The sequence below is a fragment of the Dermacentor andersoni genome, chromosome 8 (genome assembly GCF_023375885.2).
Source record: "Dermacentor andersoni chromosome 8, qqDerAnde1_hic_scaffold, whole genome shotgun sequence".
Classification (NCBI taxonomy): domain Eukaryota; kingdom Metazoa; phylum Arthropoda; class Arachnida; order Ixodida; family Ixodidae; genus Dermacentor; species Dermacentor andersoni.
The window spans coordinates 64,130,456-64,147,337 of NC_092821.1; the positions used below are offsets into that span (position 1 = coordinate 64,130,456).

General features: G+C 43.3%; 1 non-coding gene across 1 annotated transcript; it reads right to left on the reverse strand.

The window, feature by feature from the left end:
* Nucleotides 1-16,527: 16,527 nt before the first annotated feature.
* TRNAS-GGA (transfer RNA serine (anticodon GGA)) lies at nt 16,528-16,602 on the reverse strand. The gene has a single exon. It is a non-coding gene; the product is annotated as a tRNA-Ser (tRNA).
* Nucleotides 16,603-16,882: the final 280 nt, after the last annotated feature.

The following is a 16,882-nucleotide window of genomic DNA, read 5'->3' on the forward strand; positions in this document are numbered from 1 at the left end:
GTTGGGGCCGTTTCCGATGTCAACATCCGGGAATACGTGGATCGTCGTGGCGACGGACTATCTCACCCGCTTTACTGAAACTAAAGCTCTACCAAAAGGCAGCGCAGCCGAAGTGGCGAAATTTTTCGTCGAAAACATCCTGCTGCGACATGGTGCCCCAGAAGTCCTCATCACCGACAGAGGAACGGCTTTTACAGCAGAGCTCACCCAAGCCATTCTGCAGTACAGCCAGACAAGCCACAGGAGGACAACTGCCTACCATCCGCAGACGAATGGTCTCACGGAGCGCCTGAACAAGACCCTCGCCGACATGCTAGCAATGTACGTCGACGTCGAACACAAGACGTGGGACGCGGTCCTGCCGTACGTAACCTTTGCGTACAACACGGCGGTGCAAGAAACAACACAGATCACGGCAGGAACCCGACGACGACGCTTGACGCCATGCTGCCGCACGTAACTGACGAAGAGAATGTTGACGTCGCTAGCTATCTCCAGCGCGCCGAAGAAGCCCGACAACTCGCCCGCCTGCGAAATGACGAACTTCGTCATTTTTGTTCTTTTTTTTGCTACGAGTGCTTTTGTTTATTAACTTCGTTTGTTTGCAGCATCGGGTCGATGCTTTTTAAGAGGGGGTATTGACACGTGTACTTATCGTTATCGGGCGACCACGTTTCGCCGCTTAACAACTGTAATCGCACAGCGACGGACGTGCCTGCATGCATCCGACGTTTCTGGAAAGTTATCGATGCTTCTATCCGTTGTCTGTTGTCGCCGAACCTTATGTTATCTGATTTCATCACCTGACGCGAATGGTGTAGAACTTTGTGGAAGGCACGCGGGTCCGAACGATTAGTCTGGAACATTCGACGACTGCTCTATAAAAGCCGACGCGCTTGACCCGCTGATCAGATTTTCGACGATCGCCGACTGTGTTCGCCGCTTTCGTTGTGCTATAAGTGTAGCCTGTTTTGTGGGCACAGGTTCGCCCAATAAAGTCTAGTTTTGCCTTTCACAGTATTGCCACTGTGTTCTTAACGTCACCACCACGTGACAATATAGCTACTAATAAAGGGTTCCCGTAACTCATGGATGGTTGCTGCACTTTTAGAAATTGCATGAAAGCGAAACGAATGCGTGTGTACAATCGAGACGTCATCCGCATGAGATAAGTTGCAAAAACGAATGGCATCGCATCTAGCTTTCCAATTTTTATTATCAATTGCGGAGAATACCGCCTTGTGATCTCAGATACATGGAAAGCCTTCGCAGACCAAATAACATACACGAGGACCAAGCTCGTTATAGAGTTACCCGGAGTACTAGCATACGTGTCTAGTGGCTGCCATATAATGAAAGAAAAGGCAATGTCCGGCATGCCCTAACCTAAAATATCGTTGTCAAATGTCGTTGTCGTTGTTATGAGCGACATGGCGTACCAATCAACATTTGCGAAATTAAAACTGTCTCTAGATGATTTCTGATAATGCGGTCATCGCGTTTCACGTGTTCGCTCAATACTGTACTAAATAATCTAAAGCATCAACGAGGCAATTAGGAGGTCTGTATAGAGTGGCTAAAATATATCTCATCTTTTCATGCTAGGCCTTACAAAGAGACTAGTCGACGTTCATTACATGTGGCATTGGTAGCATTTAAATGTTATGCTTAAAATTGTGGCTGCACCAACACCCTTGTTACCCTTATCTTTTCAAAATGCAGCATAGCCAAGGGAAGTAAACACATTAATATACTTTATCACTTAGCCATGTCTTTGGTAAAACCATACTATCTGGATTATATGATGTAAGAATTGCCTCCAAATAAATATGCTTTTTGCTCACACACCTGAAATTGATATTCGGTATTCGTAAAAGCCGAGGTTGTTGCTCATGTCATGAATCTTGGCTCACTGCTTTCTTGAACTTATAGTGGGATTATTTATCAGCGTACTAGTCAGAGAACCAAATCACTATTGAGCTTATCATAAAGCAACTTTACTTTAGCGCTCATTAGTATTTCATCTACTTAACTATTCCAGAAAAGATTTCGGACGCCACGTACCTACCTGGAGAGGCTACAGGTAGTGGCTACTTGCTACCTTTTAATGTACGCGACGCTTTTACCAAGCAGTTTTTCTTTGTGACAGTGCAGAAATTTCGGTATCCCTGGACAAGTTTCATTTGCTCTTTTACTTCCAAGTATGTGGCACCTCTCGATGCTACTTAAGTTTATGTTTAGTTTTTGCCTAAACAGCTTTGCTTCTTGTTTTAGTACCTCTGAAGTCTCAACTTCAGGTTGACGTAGGCCATAAACTATTTCGTTATTTCTCCTGCCTCAGATTTCTAAGTCATGCACATTGCTTGAAATATATGCGAGTTTAATGTAGTTTGTTTTTGATGCGTCGGTGCTATATACGTTAGAGTTTATCATGTTTAGATCACCAGACTATTGCTCAGTTCATCAGTTCTCTAATTTCACTTGGATAGATTACTTCGCATTTCAGTTTGTGTCACTTGCATATCCTGTATAGTTGAGAGAATTTTGCTTTTTCTATTTTGTAGTTCGGACAAAAGTTATTTTTTGGAGGGACCTGGGTTTGCTTCCATATCACCCTAAACGAGATTTATAACGAATTAGCTAATGCATCTGAAAAGACATTTACCATACAGTGGACAGGGCAACACCGGTAAAAGTGATTACCAGATCGATAACCACGAGTTGGCATGTATCTACTAACCGGTAGCATCAGACAGTCTCTGCACGCTGCCGGGATTGCTGCCACCTCGGCCAGTGCTCAAGCAGAGCTCGTCAGGCGTCTCTAGAGCTGTCCCAAAACGCACGTGATTTGGCATCGCTGGTGAAAGGTGACACCTCGAATCATGACGCAAGGAAAGATGGGTCATCATACTGTATTCATCACGTACCGTTGAATGTAGCAGACTTTGTAGCTCAGGCAACCGGCGGAAGGTGAGTGCTAGTTTCAATTTGAAGGAACGTGCTCGCTCCCAGTGTTTGGCCGGCTTCCTAAGATTTGGAGGAATTGAATAAAATAGACGCGGATGTTCGCATTTCTTTCATACATAAATTTTCAGAAATGAAGAAACTTGTGTGAACGGCAAACTCTTTTCTGATCAGTTGTTTTTTGTTCGCTTCGTGAATCCGTCGAGTTCGCCTCCGCTCAACCTTGCCACTCATTCAGCGATGTCACAAGTCGGGCCGCGCGGGATCATCTGCTTCGGTTGTCGTGCCAAGAATGAAGACCGGAAAGGTAGGAGAGAGGGGCTTGATCAGGCGTGCAAGGAACGGAAGGCACATTGAACCATGTGAACCAAACATTCGACGAAGATGAATAAATCGCGGCATCGCGTGACTTGTGCGGCTCTGTGGTGTTTTAGCATCGGCTTTTCCAGTTTTGATAAGTTGAAATTTCATAATCACAACAGAGAAGCACAAGTATTTCACTCGGTTCTCTAAACAGGTACTCATTTTGCTTGATAAACCAGTTCTGTAGAAGCATGAGGGGACTAACATAAGAGCAGTGTCGTTCAACTCATCCGTCATAACGGCAGCCCTTGCGCTGCCCGCGAAAAACTTAACGAAACATTTAAGTGTGGGTTTTGGGCTATACATTTTGTTGACTTTATACTTTGTCGACACGCACAGCTGCACAGCCAAGGCGAAAGTACGAAAAAAGGCACAGCCATGAGGAATTATTAAATTGCAAGAGCAATAATGGCAAAACGCGTTCCGCACGTAATTCCTTAATCTGTTTTGATGTACCAATAAGATAGCGTACTGAAGAATGTGTAGCTGTCTGTGTACCCTGACGTTCTTGAAACAGGAACAACTTGGGTAACTCTGCGCGGTTTGCTGTTGGTAAATTAACTCTTTTTGGCGGCCTTGCATAAGCAGACCAAGGGAATAACAGCACCACATCCATAACTCTTTTCATGACCAGATTGCAGCTGCTATAATGTGAAATCCAAAAAGGAAAAACTGGACCCCTGATGGCTTGTAATACTGGCTTGGCTCCTCAAAAAAACGCATTTTCTTTAGGTAACCGTGGAGACTTCACCACACACACACACACACAAAAAAACACTGACAATGTTCGCTGCTTCTTAGATTTTTTGGAATTAAAATAGTTTTGTCACATGTTTGCAGGTGTAATACAGTACGAAACTGAGTATAAAACGAGTTGAGAACGCGTATTTGCAATATAAAAAGCTATATTTTAGAAAGTCTAACAGTGCCAATGAATTATCAAATGCGTAAAACACTCATTTGATGTTATCTGTTTCCAGCCTACGGACGAAATATTGTAAATGGCTTATGTATGTTTTGCCAAGTAACTAATATTTCCCGTTGCCTAGAGAATTGTTTCACTGTTTGTGCCAATGAGAATGCTACGTCTGTCATTCGTTGTTCTCCCATGCCATCAAAATCCACCGTGGCACAAGCTTTTAGGTTAAAGACAAAAACATTGGGCTCCTTAACGTGCATAGATGTTTCAACGTTGCCTTGTGATTTTGCTGCTGAGCACCATTGAAAAAATGCTTCCGTCAAATGAATCGAAGCTGTGACCGCAATCAGCGGGCTCCGAAGTACTGTTGCTGATGAAAACCCCTTTTTCTCTCGTGCAGACGAAAGCGCGCGTTTGTTTGCAATGTTCAGTTACCTTGCTTCTTGCTCAGTTTTCGTGCGCTGAGGCATTTAAGAACATGTATAACAGTGAAGGCAAAGTGTTTTTGTTTTGCCAATAAAATCTCTTTAACAATGCCACAATACAAGTACAACGTACTCAATACTAGCTATATAGGAACTGGTAGGAACTGATGCAGGGTGCTAATAAGCTTTTGTATGAAAGGTTCGTTGCTTGCGTTGCTGTTTTGTCGAAATAGTGTCTCAACACGCGCATGCTCTTTTTTATGTGGGAATATAGTACAGAGCATGATGGCAGGAAGCCATATCAATTTGTAAGCGCTATAGGAATTCAGCAAAAAAGTAACAAAAATGTGCCCCCTCATTGAGCATAGTTCGAATGATGAAAGGGAATTATAGGCTACTTCTTGTTCACGCAGATGCAAGTACCCAGTTTAAAATTCTGCTTAATACGTGTTATAATTTCAGTAATATAGATGTGTTGTACTGGGTCTTCTATACGACAGAAAATATGTGCACCGTCTTAACAGATCTGATAGAATCAAATTCCGTGTGACCAGCTCGGGATGATTTAGAATTTTCGTAATAGTTTCGAAATCATCCCTGTTGAAGACACGCCGACCTCGTTCTGCCTACGAACTGACGTCGTCCACGTGTCTTATTTAAAACCGTGCTGTTATTCTACTTCGCTATCATTCTAAGAAGCCCCTGGGCGGCGCTCTAACCACCGGGGGTTATGGTACGGTTCATTTGAACACGACCGTGCGTGCAAGAGGAAAACGAAGAGGAAGTGCTAGGATGTCTCCTGGAGTTGCGACTTGCGCGACTACCACTAAATTGTTCCTATGTATGTAGCTGTAAATACTATGTATATAGTACATATAGCTGTAGATAATATGTATATAGCTGTAAATCAGGCTTCCTTTTAATAACTGTGATCACTGCTGTACGCATTTGCGTTAAGCATAACACCATGAAAATATTATTTATTCATTCTAGCTGTTTTCATCTTGGCGGCGCAAATGGGAGCTGCTATAGGTTTAAGGAACCACTACCCTATTGCATCCACACAGTGGGCCGTAAATAGAAGTATAGTATTTGTAAACATAACCACATGTGAGCTCTCTCATTAGGTCGCGTTCAATGATTTCGCTGCAATTCCGGGCTTCAAGTTAAGTTCCATACCAGATGCGCCTTTCAGTACACCGTATTATTGTGGTTGGCCCTTAATTTCGTTGTACGAAGGCAAACAGTTCAAGAGCATAATCCCTCTAAACAATGTCATGTTCTTTCACCCGCTGGGCGCTGTGGGTATGGCGAAATGAAGTTGTCAACAACGCTCACCGTTCGTCTTGCTTTTGTAATTCAGGCATTTCTTCTTGGCGGAGCGCGTGCCGGTTCTGCTGGTCCACCGCTGCCCATTCTATGCCTGGATTCCGCATCAGCATGCCATCATTCCCCGACCCGTTTTGTTGGCTCTTCTGTTTATCTACCCGTCCGTATCAGCGTGGCGCGGTGATCAGTGACGTGACAGATTCCCGAAGCTATAAAGCCTGAACTTCAATGCTCCTGGATCAGTGGGCATGGCGAAATGAAGTTGTCAACAACGCTCACCGTTCGTCTTGCTTTTGTAATTCAGGCATTTCTTCGTGGCGGAGCGCGTGCCGGTTCTGCTGGTCCACCGCTGCCCATTCTATGCCTGGATCCCGCATCAGCATGCCGTCTTTGCCCGACCCGTTTTGCTGGCTCTTCTGTTTATCTACCCGTCCGTAACAGCGTGGCGCGGCGATCAGTGACGTCACAGCTTCCCGAAGCTATAAAGCCTGAACTTCAATGCTCCTGGATCAGTGGGCATGGCGAAATGAAGTTGTCAACAACGCTCACCGTTCGTCTTGCTTTTGTGCCTGGATCCCGCATCAGCATGCCGTCTTTGCCCGACCCGTTTTGCTGGCTCTTCTGTTTATCTACCCGTCCGTAACAGCGTGGCGCGGCGATCAGTGACGTCACAGCTTCCCGAAGCTATAAAGCCTGAACTTCAATGCTCCTGGATCAGTGGGCATGGCGAAATGAAGTTGTCAACAACGCTGACCTTTCGTCTTGCTTTTGTAATTCAGGCATTTCTTCGTGGCGGAGCGCGTGCCGGTTCTGCTGGTCCACCGCTGCCCATTCTATGCCTGGATCCCGCATCAGCATGCCATCTTTCCCCGACCCGTTTTGTTGGCTCTTCTGTTTATCTACCCGTCCGTATCAGCGTGGCGCGGTGATCAGTGACGTGACAGATTCCCGAAGCTATAAAGCCTGAACTTCAATGCTCCTGGATCAGTGGGCATGGCGAAATGAAGTTGTCAACAACGCTCACCGTTCGTCTTGCTTTTGTAATTCAGGTTAGCTACTCGCATTATTCTGTAAAATCTAGTAATAGATTTCTTGTGCTTGTGCCATGCCCAAGCAGTCTTATGCATATCATGTACGAATGTTTTCTTGTGTGCGAGCTCCTTGTTTGCGGAGATGTTGAGTCAACTCCTGGCCCTGATATCGAGAGCAAGTTACGTGATATCGGGGCAGGCCAGAATGCAATAAATCAAGCTATGCAGAACTGAAATCCCAGTTGACGGCATCACAGGCAGCTTTAGTTGCAGTCAGTGCCAGGGTAGTGGAACTTGATAAACTTCTGCAAGGAGTCAAAAAGTATCCAGACCAAATTAATGACATTAATAGCGCTATTGATTTACTTCGCGGTTCTGTCACTCAGCAGTTCGAGAAGTTGGTCGACCTTGAAGACCGCAGCCGTCGTTCCAACTTGGTTGTTTACGGCGTACCTGAGGTGCCCGATGAAACAGCAGATCAAATAAAAAATAAAATTGCAAATGAAATATTCGAACAGAAGCTTGGGGTGAAATGTTTATCCGTTGGTGGAATTCGTAGGCTTGGTTATAGTCATAACAAAAATCGGCCGACTATTTTGTACCTGCAGGATTGCAATGAAAAGCAGTGCATTCTAAAAAATGCTAAGAAACTGAAAGGCACAGGTATCTTCATCGAGAATGATTATTCCCGTCGCACTATGCGTAGGCGCCGGCTTTTGTATGAGAGTGCAAGGGGAGATAGGGCAAAAAAAGTCTATTCTGTCAATGAGAAACTACGGATGGACAACGACACGTTTCTGGGGGACGAGTACAAAAACACACGTGTTAGGCTCCCTGCTAGACGCGTCAACGCGGATAGCAATTGAAAACCACGTGTTTCTCGGCCACAGCATTTGCGCCTCTTAAACGTAAACGTACGAAGTATAATTAACAAAACTGCAGAACTAGAAACTATACTCCTTTGTCAAGACCCTCATATAGTAGTACTAACCGAAACATGGCTCCATGAAGAAATTAAAGACGAGGACTTGGTTCCTGGATCCTACAATATATACAGAAGGGACCGAACTTCCCGTGGCGGTGGTGTGGCCGTTATTGTGAGCAAAAACACGTCTGCATCGTTAGTAGAACAAATTGATAATTATGAAAGTTTGTTCCTATAGATCAATTTGTACGGGTCCTTGTTTAACCCTGTAGCCGCGTACCGTCCGCCGTGTGCCACGTCAGATTTCCTAATCAAACTTCATGAACATATCGTTAAATATTGCAGAAAGACCATAAAAGTGGCTGGCAATTTTAACCTTCCCAGCATAAATTGGAAGAAACGTTCGTCACCTACTCTAGCGGACCAAATTATCTTCGACACAATGTTAGCTTGTGATCTCGACCAAGCAGTTCACGTTCCATCACGGGTGCAGGGATCTGCTTCCTCTATTCTTGATCTGGTTTTTCACAGCAGATCTCTTCGAGACGTTGAAATAACCGTTGAGGAAGCCGTATCATATCATCGTCTTGTGTGCTTCACATGTCGAACAGATAGTTCAAACAATAACGTGCTCAAAGAATGCAAATCCGTCAAAAACTATACTAAACCAAATGACGAGTCCGTTATCGATTACCTTGAACAAGCACTGGAAGATTTCTCGGGCGATGATGATGACTACGTATGGCTAAAGCTGAAATTCATTTGCCACTTCTGTATTGATAACTTCATCCCTAGTAAAATGAAGATGGTGCACCGAAAAAATCCTTGGATCAATCGAGATATAATCCACCTCGTTAGAAAAGTAAGAAGATTCCGAAGGCAAAAAAGAAAAAAAATTGGCCCAGTATTCGACAAGCTAAAACAAACACTCACTAAAAGAATTAGAGCAGGTAGGCAGTTTTACTGCTCCCACACGCTCACCAATTTCTTAAGACTGACCCTGAAAAATCTTGGCGACATTTGAACTATAAGAAGAGGCAAGCTCTTGACCACCTAAATATTGATGGTCAGATAACTCAAGATAAGCAACACCAGGCATCGAAATTTATTCATTACTTCTATTCTATCTTCTCTGAGTCTAATCAGTGCTCTCGGGTCATTGCTGAAGATGTGGAAAACGTAAATTCTGATTTTATAACATACGAGGGTATATTTTCTACGCTCCTAAATCTAAACACAAGAAAAGACATGTGGTCCTGACGGCACTTCTAATGCTTTTCTTCGTCGCTATGTCGAGCGGCTGTCACATTTTCTTCTCGTAATTTTCCGCCCGTCCATATCTTGTGGCATCGTGCCATCAGACTGGCGGGTCGCTCGTGTTGTGCCTGTATTTAAGAAAGGCGACCCTACATTACTATCAAACTATCGCACTATATCACTGACAGTTACATCTTGCAAGCTTTTAGAGCTTATTATCTCAAATTACATGACGGAATTTATTGAAAAACGTGGTATTCTGTCCCCGTGCCAACACGGCTTTCGTAAGGGGCTGTCTACCACTACTCAGCTTCTCTCTAGCGTCTACGCTTTTCCCTCCGTTCTTGATAAAGCCGGGCAGGTTGATGTTATATTCCCCTATTTCAGCAAAGCCTTCGATAGGGTTTGTCATTTTGGTTTGATAACAAAACTAAGCAACTATGTGTTTCCACCTAACATTGTAAACTGGATCTGTGCATATTTGAGCATGCGCAGACAATTCGTCGATGTTGAGGGCCATTACTCTTGATGTCTCCCTGCAAATTCGGGAGTGCAACAGGGAAGCGTGCTCGGACCTCCACTTTTCCTAGTATACATTAACGACATAACAGCATGCATAGACGATAGTGTGAGTATTAAATTGTTCGTGTACGACTGCTTACTTTACCAAGAAATTAAAGATGCCAATGATCAAGTGATCCTGAGTAAAAGTCTTACTGCGATTTCTGACTGGTGCGACACCTGGGAAATGAAACTTAATGAAGAAAAAACGGTTTGTATGTGCATTACCCACAAAAAACACCCTTTTGCATATCAATACACTATTAATCAATCCGCGGTCTCTGAAACAGACTCCATGAAATATTTGGGTGTAACCATCAACAATCGTCTAACCTGGTCGCAACACATTGATGATGTCTGTGCGTCTGCTCGACGTAAACTCGGCCTACTTAGAGACAAGCTGAAACATTATCCTCCATCCGTGAAACAATTGGCATTCAACACACTCGTAAGGTCGCGATTAGAATATGCTTGCGTTGTCTGGGACCCATTCACGAAAAAAATATTAAAAAACTGAAAAACATAAACAGGCTTGCCGTCCGCTACATATATAATTGTTATGGACGTTATGACTCCCCCTCTCAATTGAATAATGAAAATAATATTGCCACCCTAGAATCCCGAAGAAAGGTAGCACGCCTAACATTGCTTTTCCGCCTTTGGAAAAGGGAACTACAACTTGGTCATTCACCCTGTCTCCAGCCGCTGCCAGCTAGAGCTACTAGAAATTATCACCCCGACAAGATAGCCCTTATTTTCGCGAGTACAAATTGCTTTAAATATTCCTTATTTCCTAGAACAATAAATGATTGGGACTCTCTGCCGGCCGATGTATTACTGTCCAATAACATATTACACGCCATTGAAAAACTGCATTTCAAAGAAACGTGTGACCACATGAGTACTTTTATGCTTATTAGCATGAAAAAAACTGTGTGAACTGGTACTGTAAATATGTTTCTCCTTTCAACTCAATCCCTTGCATTGTATGGTTGTAGAATGTGTTTTTTATGTATTTATATCATCCTTCAATGTACCTCTTATGATTCAATGTATTTCATATTTCATATGCACTTCTTTTCTTTGAACGTATTTAATTGCATTTCTGTATGAACGAACTCCCTCCTGCCTGGGTCACAAGTTGGCCTGCAGTATTCTGTAAATAAATAAAAAAATTCAAAGATTTGCGTGCTACTGACATAATCTCGAGAAGCATAACATTAGACAGCGGGTAGTTGAAACAAATGATTGCCTACTTTTCTGCCTTGTTGTTTGCAAGACCTAGCAAACAGATTTCCATTTTCTCGAACATTCTACCATAATATGGGTTTCGAATATACTGAAGTGGGCAAAAAAGGATTTTTTTTTGCATAGAAAAGCTATATCACTTTCGAGCAAGGACTAAACCCATTTAACACAAGGCGTGTTTAAGGTGTCTTGGACTAGCCAATAGAATTAAACGTCTACAGCTATTTAGGACGGTTGCAAGACCTTTTTATACGCACGTCTGGAAGAGGCTCCGCAAAAGACGGCTAGTAGACACCTTGTTGATATGTTTTCTGTTTACATGTTGCTATGACGTTTTTAGAACGGCGTCAGAATACGGCTTGAGAACGTTTTGTGCTAACGTCTGGAGGATGTATGTGATAATCTGCTTTTGGATACGTCTAAATTAGGACATTTCGGTGCTTTTCTCAGATTACGCGGCTGTTACACATCTATGATCCCAAAATTACTATATGTACTGCTCTTCCGTGGGTCCGGTAGCGGCATGGCGAACGGCTGTCTGAACTTTGCTTGCTTCATCTTGCAGGTAAGCAATAGACACCGTGTACATTGCTTCAGAAGTGACGATCGTGGTTTGCTGCTGCTGCCGGACCCAGAGCGCCTTTTGTGTACCTTTTGTGTTTGTTACCTTCGTTGAGAATCTTGCTAATTATGTCGGATGATGTAGAATCAAACCCTGGCCCAGACACAAAAACTGAACGTATGCTCACGGAACTGCTAGAGGGGCAAACCCGAATAAGCAAAGACTTAGTAAGTCTGACCGCTAAAATTGATGCATTTGAAGATAGGATCTCGAAGATAGAAGCGTGGGCATCGGCCACTGCTAATGTCGACCACCGTGTGCATACTTTAGAAGAAACAGTCGACGACCTTAGGGAAGCTATCAAACTACTGGACAGAAAGAATGACGATTTAGAAAACCGATCACGTCAGAACAACTTAATAATATATGGCCTGCCGGAGCCGTCGGCTGAATCCCCTGATCAACTACTTACCGCTGCGCTGAAGCTTTTTTCCACGAAATTGAAAATAGAATGCACCTGTGTTGAGCGCTGTCACAGGCTCGGTGCACAAAAAAATGGGAAGGTAAGACCTATCATACTTAAGTTGCTTGATTTCAGAGTGAAGACTTCGATACTAAGGAATGCTTTTAAATTAAAAGGCTCAGATACTCATATCAGTGAGGATTTTTCTTTCTGTGTGCGCCAGATTCGCAAAGCTTTGTGGGATAATTCAGCCGAGCTTAGGAAGAAGGCGAACAAGGTTCGACTGAGCTTTGACACCCTAATAGTAGACGGCGTCCGCTACTCGTGGGATGACAATAGAAAGTCGCTTATCAAAACTGCCAGAAACGTACCCACTAGCAGCACAGAGTGACTTCGTGATAGATACAACGTAACCCTTTTGAACATAACTGCACGCAGCCTATTGAACAAGCTAGCTCACTTCAATTGGCTAATTGAGTGCCATCAACCATCTCTGATCTGTGTCACTGAGACCTGGCTAAACGACTCCGTCACGGAAGGCGAGTTCGTGCCTCCTAATTACTCTGTTTTACGATGTGACGGGTTATGTGGTAGGGGTGGCGGAGTAGCTTTATTTATTCACAAAGCCATTGATTTTGTAGTGCTACCGAGTCTTCCTAACACCGAGTCGGTATGGTGCAAATTATATATAGGTGATCTTGTGGTGACTGCTGGCGCTTTATACCGACCTCCCGATTCTGAAAAAAATATATTTCCAGATTGTTGCGATTATATATTAAAACACAAGTTTCACGACTGTAAACTGATCCTTGCTGGTGATTTCAATACCCCTTGTATTAACTGGAGCACATTGGCTTGATATGGTCGCGACAGGTCGATTTGTGACTCGCTTATTGACTTGGTTTTGTCGTTAGATCTGACACAGATTGTTAGTGGCGTTACCCGCGAAAGCTCGATCCTAGACCTGATTTTCCTTAACCAGAAGTTACTACAAAACGGATATGACTGCCAAATCATAAAAGGCCTGTCCGATCACAAGGGAGTTCTGCTAAAGGTGGATGTCACTTGTGAGCGCAACAGACCTGATTTTCGGATTGTTACTTATTTTTCCCATGCTGATGACAATTCCATTGTTGATATTCTAGCATCCTCCTATGACGATTTTATTTTTAATGTAGCAGCATTTGCAGTGTGGAAGAGTTGTTTGATATATTTTGCAACATTGTTATGAAATACATCTTGCTGTATTTTGTTCCCAAAAAGTGTGTGAAACGCAACCCGAGGCACCTTTGGTGTAATAGGGCCATTATTCTTCTTATCAGGCGCATCAGGAGGCTCCGAAAACGTAAAAACGCAAGTTGGAGCAACCAATGCTCAAAACTGCACCTGCTTCAGTCCGAACTAAAAACGAAAATGCACGAAGCCAGACACTTTTATTTCGACACCACGTTATCAACATTCTTTAAAGAAAACCCATCAATGTTTTGGAAAACGGTGCTTCCGGCTGCTCACGACAATTCATCATTCACCATAAACGATCGCCCTTGCTCTGATCCGGTGATTATTTCCGAAACTTCCAACACTTACTTTCAATCTGTATTTTGTCAGGATGGCGGCGTCGATCCGCCTTTTTGCGTCAACAACACTTTACCAGAGCTTCCTACTCTCGTTATAACTTATACTGGCGTTCTCAACTTATTACTAACAATTGATACTACACAATGTTCTGGAGCTGACGGAGTGCCAAACAAATTTTTACAGCGATACTCTGAATCGAACGCCCGATATTTGACAGTTATACTTAACAAATCTTTTGAGATGTCGACAGTTCCTAGTGTTTGGAAACAAGCTAACATTATTCCCTTCTTCAAATCTGGCAGCAAACAGCTAATTACTAACAACAGGCCTATATCGCTGCTGCCCACGTGTTGCAAACTTCTCGAGCACATCATCCATAAGCACATCATTCAATATTTATCGGCAAATAACTTTCTGTCTCCACAGCAGCATGATTTTCGAGCAGGATTTTCTACAACAGCGCAGTTATTAGAATTCACACATGACATCGCCACATCACTAAATAACCGCGGTCAGCTTGATGCCATCCCTATCGATTACTGGAAAGCATTTGACACGGTAAGCCATAAAAATTGCTTCTAAATCTTGCTGCAATCTTTCCTGGTAATAAACTAATTGACTGGATATCCGATTACCTGCACCTGCGTTTCCAGTCCGTCACTTTTAATTACAAAACCTTTTCTATAGCTCAGGTCATGTCAGGAGTGCTACAGGGCTCAGTCCTCGGGCCACTCCTATTCATCATATGTGTTAACGACATTATTTAAGTAGCCAGAAACACACAAGTGAAAATACGTCTTTACGCAGATGATTGCGTGATCTATTCTAATATTCGTACTCTTCGTTATCAAGAAGTGCTTAATAACGTATTTTCATCCTTTTCAGAGTGGAGTAACACATGTCAGATGAGCATTAACTTCAGCAAGACTGTGGCAATGTCTTTTACTAATAAGAAACAGCCCCTAAAATTTACGTACAGCACACAAGGATACAGTATTAACGAAGTTAACGAGTTCAAATACCTTGGATTTACTATCACAACTAACCTTAGTTGGCATAATCACATCAATATAGTCTGCTCTAAAGCGATGCGAAAACTAGGGTGCCTAAAACGAACTTTAAAACACGGCACTAAAGACTGCAAGCTTACGGCCTATCAATCACTAATTAGGCCTGTTTTAGAGTATGCTTCTGTCGTGTGGTAGCCTTATCGCATAAAGGGTATTTCCAAACTAGAATCCATTCAGAAAAAAGCTGTTAGATTTATTTATGGCCGTTACGACCATATGTTTTCACCGTCATCCCACGCACACGCTTTATCACTGGACCCGTGGTCGTTCCGTCGCACGTGTGACCGCCTAATCCTGCTGCACAAAATCGTACAAGGATCGACTAACATTGAAGCGCCTATCTCGCTAACCACACCTGCTGCGCGAGTAACCCGACGTACTCACCCATTAAACATAGATCCCTTCGTTCCAAAAATAGATTGCTACAAGTTTTCTTTTTTTGCACACCCTGTCGAATTATGGAACAACTTAGATGGTTCTCTGCGTTAATTGCCGACTGATCAATTTCAGAAAGAACTGCCTAACCATGTTGGTTGAAATGTTGTGTTCATAAGGTATGTAACCCACCTCTGCTATGTCTCTAAATGAGATAGCAGTATTTGTAAATAAATAAATAGGTGCACTTATTGGTACCCTTTCATAGCATTGATACGTACGTCACCGAAAGAAGACATAAACTAGCGTAAAATTAAGAGTGCTAAACTCCACTGACAACGCGCACCTGCATATTCCAATATCAATCAAAGCTTTACTTATACCAATCAATCAATCAATACCAATAAAAGGGCTCTACTTAAATTGAGCACGACGCAACAAGCTATGCAAAGAAGAATGATGGTTGTGACGTTAAGGGATAAGAAAGGAGCACATGGTTGAGGGAATAAACACGAGGTAATGACATCTTAGTTGGAATCAACAAAAAGAAATAGGCATGGGCAGGACATGTAATGAGGAGGGAAGATAACCGATGGTCATTAAGGGTTACGGACTGGATTCTAAGGGAAGGGAAGCGTAGCAGGGGGTGGCAGAAAGTTAGGTGGGCGGATGAGATTAAGAAGTTTGCAGGGATGGCATGGCCACAATTAGTGCATGACCGGCGTAGTTCGAGAAATATGGGAGAGGCCTTTGCCCTGCAGTGGGCGTAACCAGGCTGATGATGATGATGACACTACGGCACCAAACAACCCAACTGGTACCGATAAAATCTTAATTTAGTACAACCTGCCTCCGTCCGCCGGCCGCACACCATATTGTGCAGGTTAGTCCCGACTGAAAACACCATATCAGGATCGCAGTACGACAGAATAATCAGCAAACTTCCAATGCATACATTAAGTCCTCTGAGCTTGAAATTACAACTGTTTACAAGGTCACAATCGAAACATTACAAGACATTTGGCGTTGCAGTAACCTTTAAGATAGCTGTTTTGACATATCTAAACTCCAGACGCTACGGAAATGAACAAAAAGACAAAGATCAAGTGGTTTTAGTGAAGTATTAGCCATTATGTTATAAGCTATTTGCTACTTAAGGCAATCTTAAACGTTTCCGTGCTAAGAGTATGTAAAAAAAGAACTAGTGATCGATGCCTAGAAGTACTAGCCACGATAACGAAATTATGCTCGATAACCTAATTGATGCTCGGCAATAGAGACAATGCATGCGGTTTTAAAATGGCGCGACGAGTCTTCCAAATTTGGCTTCGTGTAATCTATGCAACAAGAAGCAATGAATAAAGGGAAAGTCAGACATCCACCCGTTCGTAGCAATTGCTACAAAGGAAACCCATACGGGTTCCTCGAAAGAAAAGCCTCATAATTGAAGAAAAATTCGTCCTGGTCCGGGACTCGAACCCGGGACCACCGCCTTTCCGGGGCAGCCGCTCTACCATCTGAGCTAACCAGGCGGCTAGCAGATGGCAGGGCGAAGTCGAATTTGTCGACAACACGAAGCAAAGGCAAGAGTTTGACGTTTTGACTACTACGCCAACAAGAAGCAACTGGAATGCGCGTAGAGGTTTTTAGATGTAGAAACATGCGAAGGTACGTAACTACTGTCGATGCCGAAGTGTTTTCAAGCGCGGCGCGCAGCTCTTATGGTTGTGACGTTAAGGGATAAGAAAGGAGCACATGGTTGAGGGAATAAACACGAGGTAATGACATCTTAGTTGGAATCAACAAAAAGAA